Raw genomic sequence first — 9,908 nt, forward strand, 5'->3', positions numbered from 1 at the left:
CGGTTTAGCAGGAAAGGGAAAAGAGCCCACATACGCTGGATAGAAGGGTTTGTGAGGCGGCCAATGAGGGTGAGGGAGTTCTCCTGGATTAGATCCGAGGTGTCTAGCTCTGGCGCTCTTATTCTCTTACGGGGTGGGGGCGAGAAACCTCTCTGAACTTCTTTTCCTTTCATATGATATGGTATGCGGTTGGACATGGTGAGAGTTCTGCTTGAAAGATATGCTTCACAGCCTGACGGTGGGTTATGGGGCGGGAAACAAGAGGAAATTTGGTTTGAAGAGGAGGCTTTTAAAAAGGTTTCGGTTCCTTTGTGCTCTGGAGTTAATGCGATGAAAGAAAAGCAGTAAATGCAGCTTAGATTACTGGAGAATCAAGCCTAGTCTTCGCTTACTGGTGTTCTCAGATCTGCAAAACATGTTTGAAATTCAAAACTTCTGTTATGGACCAGCGGTTACAAGTGGGGAACTTGTTTCATTAGAGGAGACATGGTTGTTGAGATCCGGTTAAAAGGCTTCCTCAAGTTCCTCGGGGAGTGTGCCTGGGAGTGAAATCTCTTTTTTTATGTATATTACATATGTCTAAAGGTTTCAAAAAGCATGCTGATCTTTTGGATTCATTGACTTTTGTTGAATTTGTAATTTGTTTGCAATTTCATCGCTTGGGAGAGAAAGAAACTATAGTAGCCAAATACTGTATATTTGAACATTTAGTACCAAAATAACATACAACAAAACTAATTTACTAAAATAACTTATTTCATGTGATATTGGTTAATTACTTATAATTAAATATTCTTATAACTTGTCAAAAATTGCATAAATATACGGGTTTGGGTGGTTCAAATATGACGGTAGAAAGCGAGGAGGGGGAGGTGCTGTTGGTTAGGGAAGGTCTTTCAGAGTCGGGGGATGTGAGGGTACAGAGTGAGGGAGGTGGGACAAGTCCGGAGAAGTCGATTGTCGAGGGAACGGAAGGGAAGGTCTCTGCGACGGGGATTACAGAGACAGTGGTTGGGAGTAAGGTGTTGAATGCTCCAAAAAAGCGTTCATGGGTATCTATGGTTAAGGAACCGGCGGGGATGGAGAAGATGGATTTGGTGGTAGAGGATGTAGAGGGTATGCCCACAGTTAGAATACCAAACAAGGTTTTTGAGGAAGCTCAACCTTTATGGGAAGATTTTCTCATTGGGAAGTTTTTAGCAAAGGCTCCTTTTGTAGGTGGGATTCATGCCCTAGTGAACAAAATTTGGACATTGGGGGATAAATCCATTAAGATTGAGGTGTTTGTGGTGGATCACTATACAGTGCGGTTTCAGATTAGGGATGTACGTACTCGTGAACGGGTGTTAAGACGGGGCATGTGGAATCTATGTGGAGTTCCAGTGGTTCTTACTAAATGGAGTCCCATAGTTGATACTACACAAGAAGAATTAACTCATGTTCCCCTTTGGGTCATAGTTAAAAATGTACCTGCAAAGTACTTTTCTTGGAAGGTATTAAGTGCTATTACAAGTTCACTCGGTGTACCAAAAAAGTTACACCCTGATACAGAGGCGTTTAAGTCGTTCGAGGAGGCTAAGGTTTTTGTGGAGGTGGATTTAACAAAAAACTTGCCTAAACATATGTCCTTTAAATCTGAGAAGGGAGGTGATACTGTTGTGGAATTTGTCTACCCATGGTTGCCCCCATGGTGCATTGACTGTTCAAAATGGGGACACACAAATTCGGATTGTCTGTCTAAGGGCAAGAAAGAAGAGGGTGTTACAGAAACTGCAGGGAATACGGTCTAGAACCAGGAGGCAGTTGCTCCGGTTATTGTACAAGCTGTGAATGGTGTTGATGCAGCGGTTACTTCCCCTGTTGTTAATGCAGAGGAAAAAGAGGAGGATTGGTGCACACCCACAAAGGGGATACGCAGTCCAAGTAAACGGTTAGATATGAGTCATGTGGACACGTCGAAGCTTTCAAACTCTTTCTCATGTCTTAGTGGCAAAGGGGAGGAAGGAGAAGATGCTATAACCGATTTGGAACAGAGTTCTCCTTCTTCTCAACAGCCTGGAGTTGAGGATACAGAGGATACTGAAGCTCCAGTGTTTACGACGGCTCAGGGAGGGACAGAGACAGCCACGCAAAAGGAGGTGACACTACGACCCTCTCTTCCACGCGCTTCGAAGGATGGGCATAAATTTATCTCGCAAACAAGTACACAGAATGCTAGGATTCCTCCTAGTAATCTGTCAACACGTACAACTTCAAGAAATCTCTGATGTCCGGATTTTTCTGGAATGTCAGAGGCTTCAATAGGAAGGAGAAGCACCGTGTGGTACGAGAGTGGATGGCTCATGGAAATTTTGATTTTGGTTGTTTGATTGAAACGAAGGTTAAGGAACGCAGAGCAGGTCGTGTTATAGAATCAGTGTTTGCTAATTTGTCATTTATGTCTAATTATGAAGAACATCGACTGGGAAGAATCTGGTTGGTTTGGAAGAATAACGTGTGTGTTACACCAGTTTTTAAGACCTCACAACTTATTACGGTCTCAGTATGTGTTAAAGGGAAGGAGGCTTTCTTTGTCACTTTTGTTTACGCGTCAAATTTGGTTGCAGAACGTAAGGAACTTTAGAGTGATTTACGACATCATAATTCATCTCCACTCTTTCGTGGTAAAGCTTGGCTTGTATGTGGGGATTTCAATGAAATTTTGGATAATGAGAATCACTCCCTATATGATGTTACACCCTTTGTACCAGTTGGCATGAGGAATTTTCAGGATCTTGTTAATGACTGTGAACTAGTTGATATGGGCTATCAGGGTCAACGTTTTACTTGGTGCAACAAACGTTAGGAGGGGGTTATTTGTAAGAAGCTCGACCGAGTGTTGATTAATCAGGTTTGGATTCAGAAATATGGTCAGTCATATTCTGTCTTCGAGCCAGGGGTTGCTAAGACCACTTACGGTGCAGGTTTTATCTCTCTGCGGTTGTGCCGAGGGTGAAGAAGCCGTTTAAATTCATTAATGCAGTCGCACAACAAACAGAGTTCCTTCCTCAATTGGCAGAACGATGGCGAGAGTCCCCCCTCTCTTCCATTCCACCTCTGCGATGCATCGATTTTCAAAATCATTAAAAGGACTTAAGCCACATCTTCGGAGTATGGAGAAAAAACGGGTTGCAAATATTACTATCCGCACCAAGGAGGCATATAACACTCTCTGCACTTTGCAGGCGCGGACTATGACCTCTCCATCCCCTCTGGCGATACAGGAAGAGGCGGATGCATATGCAAAGTGGCGAAGATTGACTGATATCGAAGAAAGGTATCTTCAACAAAAAGCCAAGTTACATTGGCTTAAGGTTGGTGATCAAAACAATAAGGCCTTCTATGCATCTGCTAAGATCAGGGAGATGAGAAATAACATAAAGGAGATTCAGTGTGGTGATGGAAGGATAGTTACAGATCAGGAACATATCAAAGAGGAACCAGTGAGACACTTTCGGGAATTTCTAACTTCATCCCCTGCTAACCATGTCGACTGGTCAACTGAGGAGCTGTCGGACCTCCTGAGTTTTAAATGTGATCCTAATGATAAATCTATGCTCACTAGAGAGTTCACCAAGGAGGAAATTAAAAAGGTATTGTTTGTGATGCGCACAAACAAATCACCAGGCCCTGATGGCTTCACTGTAGAGTTTTTCAAGGAGTCTTGGTCCATTGTGGGAGATGATTTCGTTGTAGCAGTTTAATCTTTCTTCAGGACAGGGTTTCTTCCAAAAGGGGTGAACTCTACTATTTTAGCTCTTATACAAAAGAAGACTGAAGCAAAGACAATGAAAGATTATAGACAAATATCATGCTGCAATGTCTTGTACAAGGTTATCTCCAAGATCCTTGCTACTCGACTCAAAGTAATCCTTCCCAAATTCATCTCTCCAAACCAATCGGCCTTCGTCAAGGACCGACTGTTGATGGAGAACGTACTTCTCGCTACCGAGCTTGTCAAAGACTATGATCACGATACCGTCTCCCCTCGTTGTGCCATGAAAATTGATATATCAAAAGCTTTTGACTCAGTGCAGTGGGGGTTCCTACTGAATACTTTAAGAGCTCTTGACTTCCCTGATCAATTGGTTCTCTGGGTCCAAACGTGTATCTCCTCTGCATCTTTCTCTGTTCAGGTTAATGGAGAACTTGCGGGTTATTTTGGCAGCAAACGAGGCTTGCGACAAGGATGCTCTTTAAGCCCTTACTTGTTTGTTATCTGCATGAATGTGTTATCTCGAAAGATCGACAAAGCGGCTAAGAACAAGCAGTTTGATTATCACCCGAAATGTCAAAGGCTCAATCTCACTCATCTCTGTTTTGCCGATGATTTGATGGTTTTTACTACTGGAAATAAGAGTTCAGTCGAAGGAGTGTTGGAGGTCTTTGATGATTTCGCTTGTCACTCAGGATTGCAAATCAGTCTGGAAAAATCCACATTGTTTATGGCCGGTATAGCTCCGGATATACAAGCGGAGATTCTCCAACAGTTTCCATTCGCATCGGGGGTGTTACCAGTTCGTTATCTTGGTCTGCCTCTACTATCTAATTTCATGTCTGCAGTGGATTATCTCCCTCTCTTGGAAAGGATACGCTCCCAAATAAGCTCCTGGACAGCTCGGTCGCTCTCTTTTGCCGGCAGATTACAGCTACTAAGGTCGGTGATCTTCAGTTTAACCAACTTTTGGATCTCTGTTTTCAGACTTCCAAAAGCTTGTATTAAGGAAATAGACAAGTTATGCTCTGCTTTTTTGTGGTCTGGCCCTGCTCTAAACTCCAAAAAAGCAAAAGTGGGGTGGAATAAGGTCTGTTTACCTAATGAAGAGGGAGGACTAGGCCTGCGCTCGATAGAAGAAGCAAATAAAGTTAGTATGTTGAAATTGCTCTGGAGAATTCTGTCTGCGAAAGATTCTTTATGGGTGGATTGGGTCAACAGATATCTTCTCCGAAGTGGCTCGTTGTGGGCAGAAAAATCTGTCTCTACCACATGCTCTTGGATATGGAATAAGATCTTGAAATATAGGACCACTGCGGCACAGTTTCATAAGGTGGAAGTTAAAAATGGAGAATCAACTTCTTTCTGGTTCGACAACTAGAGCTCACTAGGATGTTTACATGATCAACTTGGAGATCGAGGGACAATAACACTAGGTGTACCTATTGAGAGCACTATGGCAGAGGTCATGGTCATGTCGCGACGACGACGACACAGACTACCTGTTCTCAATCAAGTGGAGGAGGAGATACTGAATCACAAAATGCGCATAACTGTAGAACGGGATGTTCCCCTGTGGAAGGGTCGGAACAATGTGTATCGCAAAACTTTCACGACTAGAGAAACTTGGTCCCTCATTCGGGCTGCTCACCCCAAAATGGCTCACTACAGAGCAGTTTGGTTTCCCTCTTGCACTCCGAAGCATGCGTTTATAACGTGGTTGGCGATGAAGAATAGGCTCTCTACTGGAGACAGGATGCAAAATTGGAACCAAAATGTCAATACGAGTTGCATTTTCTGCAACAACCCTATGGAAACTATCGACCACCACTTTTTCCAATGTTCTTATGCACAGACGGTATGGGAGAAGCTCACTAGAGGTTTGCTTCTGCACAAGTATACTGCAGACTGGCGAGTTATTGTTGCTTTAATTGGTGGCAATGAGCTTGATAAGAAGTCACGTATCATCATTAGCTACACATTCTAGAACATTCTGTATTCATTGTGGAGAGAGAGGAATGATCGACGTCATGGCAATCAACTCTCGCCGGAGGAGAAGCTGGTCAAACTCATCGACAAAAATGTCCGAAACAGGCTGTGTACAATCGGGAATGAAGAAGATACCACAATACAGATGTGGTTTGCGACAAGATCCTATTAAGCTCATAATATAAATTTTATATGTTTTGGTGAAATGTTTTAAAGAAAAGCTTTGCTTAGCATTATAAAACGTTTATTTTTTCTTTGAATATAATTTAACATTAAATTTAAAAAAATATATATACGGATTTAAATCTCACAACTTGCTCATTATTTTGTCTTTAGTGTATAGAAACAAGTGATAAACCTTAGCTTTTTGATAAAGACAAGTTATACATGAAATATATGCAGAATATTAGAAAATTACATATATCATTTCTTACTAATATAAACAACGATCCAAATCATTTACACGGTATAACCGTACCGACAAAGAGTTCCGTTTTCAACTAAAAAAGCCTTTGAGAAAGGGACAAATATAGGTAGAGACTCCAAAGCTTTTTGCCAAATCGCTTTCAGATTATTATTAAGTAACGAATTTTCAATCTTAATTTTCTCAAATATGGCTTGGACTCACCGACACTTAAGACGAAAAAAAAAAAAAAGAGATTAGTTTGCTGCCAACAAAAATATAACCTCTTCTCACCGCCGAATGTTCCCAAGTTAGCTTAGCTTAAATAAGCCTAGCTGACTCTGACTATGTGTCATCTGTCGAACAAATTATAATTTGGAAATTATTAGTTGCAAAAAAAAATACGTCGTAGTAACTTACATAGGCAAAAGAATATAACTCTGAGAGCCTAGCTCAGTTTTCCTGAACCAGTTATTTTTTATAACTATCCAATCATCCATCTCATATTGTAAAGATAGTGACAAAAAAGACAAACGTTTTCATCAACTGTAGTATGCAATTAACCCAACACTTAGCGAATATTTGTCTTGCCCAGTCACAAAACCATTCGTCTGGGCCAATCTTTCATGATTTTGTTGAAGATCTCTTAAAAGCAAAATTTATATCTTACGTTTGTCTAAGAAACATCCCATGGACAAATACAGCTTCGATAATAGATTAACTTGAAATTAAGTAGATTTATAAGTTAATCGTGGAGAATATATAATTCTGGTACGTTTTGTCGGTGCACATACTAATTGTTACAAAATACAAACCGATCTTCTAACATCATCAATCTACTTATTAATGATAACTAGCTAAAGTGATAAAAAATACTTTATCGTTAAGACTGTCGTCTGAAATAATTATTAAAAATATTAAGCACGAGCTTCTGCAATAAATGGAGAACATGCATGGTGAATCTTCTACGAAGGCAACGAAACGAGGTTTTGGATTCCTTTAGAAACCAATGCAAAATGAAGTCAATTATTTGTTTAAATAATCTTTACTTAGAATTTTTCAAAAAAAAAAACAAAAACTTAGAATCTCAGAGAGATATACATATATATATCCCCACATAATTTTTTTTAATTGACAGCTTACAATTCTGACTCCTCGACAAAAAAAAAAACAACCTATATTACTACTTGCAAAGACTTGCTATCTAATTTATCAACAGACATACACTATACGTCTCATAATTAAGGAAATTAATAACAAACAGAAAATATTGAACGAAAATAAGAAAGTAATATGTATAAAGAAGTTTCGTAATCAGACATTTTAAAACAATGATTACCATTAAGAAACCACATGTTTCTCTCCCTATTAACTTTACAACCCCAAATTTTTCTTCTGATTTGAAATTCGACCTAACGTTTTCTCCAACTTGTGACTTCTCCACACGCTCTTGATCACTTTTCCTGTTATTTTCCTAAGAAAATCACATGCAAAAAGGTTCAATGGAAAATTATTTTATCATTTTCGCAAACCACTAAGTCCTTGTACCGTCTAAAATACAGATGTATTTTATTAAGTCTTGCAGTAGAATATTGGGTTAAAAAGAAAAGGTTAGTTTTGGCTCTAATGTATTTTGTAGTAATTAGACATAAAGCGGAAATGTAAAGATGAATCTTAATTTGTCTTTTTACCTTTAGATTACATGCTGTTTAACTTATTGGCATATTTTGTCTATTTTCCGAACGTTCCTTCCATGTTTATTTCCCCCCAAATTATCGAATTTTATAGTTGGTTTATGCTAATTGAAGTCAGCTTAGCCTTTGCTGGAAATGAAATGAAATGCATATCTGCATTTGATAATTATGCAAGTATATATATAGTTCTTTTTAATCCATCGACCGTTCATTCATGTTATTGCGACAACTAAATGGTGTGATCCGATCAGATCTCTAATATTGAATTTGCAGCTTCATTATAAAATTTGGAATTTGCTTAGAAGAGAATCAATCTTCATAAAACGCGTAGACAAGTCGGCTACTTCACTATTCTATAGTTTTTTTTTTTTTTTGGTCATAAAAAGGTTTCATTTATTTTGTACCTGTACTGTTCTTTAATTGATTTTTGAAACCCCATTTTCACAATATAGAATTAGAGTGGGGAGAAAAATAAGTCAGCAAATAAAATTAGTCCATATGTTCACACATATATGAACATGTGGAGAGAGGTCACATGGGGCTCTCCTGTCATTTCCACGCACCACAAGACAAACAGAAGTGGCGTTGTCTTCTTCTTGCTTAACCAATGTGTAAAAATAATTCCTTAATTATTTGACTCGTTTGGTTTTATATACTTTGACAACTAAGGTTTACTTATATTATTCTGGAACGCATATTAAAGTATGCACACTTTACTGTTAAGTCATAGCACAGTCACTAATATTTTAATAATTAAAACCATTAAGGCCAGTTCATGTTTTACTAGGATTAAGAAAGAAAATATAAATTTGGAAAATTTGATATCTATGAGTTTGTTAGTCGCAAATAAATCCATAGTGAACAATTAAATAAACCTACCGATACAATAGATAAGAAACAAAATCTACAACAACAAATTCTAGTTGCATATTAAAAATCCAATTAATTAGTGCATTTGATATCTCTTACTGGTTAGTCCAATTAACCACACATTTAAAATAACATAAAAAGATGTCTATAATTTTTTATTTTTTTTTGTGCAAGTCTTTAATTTTCTTAATGCTTCAATTATTTGGCCAAAATTTCATATTCTATTTTTTTACGTAGTTTAGAAATGAATAACAATATACGAGACTGACTCAATATTTTGACAGACATAGGCATTACATCGTATCAGATTTCGTCAATGTCTCAACCACAACTTGTTTTTGATCTCTTGTCTTGTGAAGATTAAGATCCTCAATTTTCAATCAATTATTTTTTAAGTACGCTCATAATCCATCTATAATCTGACTAGGCTAATCGCTACAAACCAACTTGCTCTTTAGAAAAGAAAAAAAAAAAAAACCCTCAACTTGTTCTTTTGTTGACTAGAATCATTGTTCGGCCTTGATTTGAGGAGATGGCATGTTTTTGATCATGAGAATTTTTATCGCCTTACATGGAAATTTATTTAGCTCATCAGTATTAGACATCCAAATATTTTCCATGTCATCTATGTTTGCTTATGCATCACCTAAAATAAACACTAGGCCGCAATTCTAAAGGTGGTTATATATCTAAACGGAAGTACTTGTTGTCACATTACATTATGACTATATATAAGTTCAATTGACCGGACGAAAGATGCGCTAAAAAAAGGTTAGACTAGTGATTAAGTGTCGATTCATACCGCATGTGGTCAAAAGCTCAACTAGATTTTTATAAGATCATGATGGGTTTTGGTCGTACATTATGGAAAACATTTACTATCTTTTAGTAAAAAACTTCTGACCAAAAATTTTAAAGTTTTTTTTATTAGTTACTTTAACAGTTACGGGATCATGTTGTTAAAATGAAACCTATAAATTTTGATACTTTTAAAGGAAAGCGTAGTGGATGATTAAAAACAAACGAATGAGTAAATTCGGAAATTTATAGTACTTCTATAGAGATACTTGGACACGATCCGTACTCAAATCATTGCATACAATCTCATACGCGTAAATGAATTCGTTTGGCGGTCTCTTGGCACATCCGATGTGTGTTTGGTACATGTGTCGCGCATATATGTTTCATATAGTGGATG

The sequence above is a fragment of the Camelina sativa genome, chromosome 15 (genome assembly GCF_000633955.1).
Source record: "Camelina sativa cultivar DH55 chromosome 15, Cs, whole genome shotgun sequence".
Taxonomy (NCBI): Eukaryota; Viridiplantae; Streptophyta; class Magnoliopsida; order Brassicales; family Brassicaceae; genus Camelina; species Camelina sativa.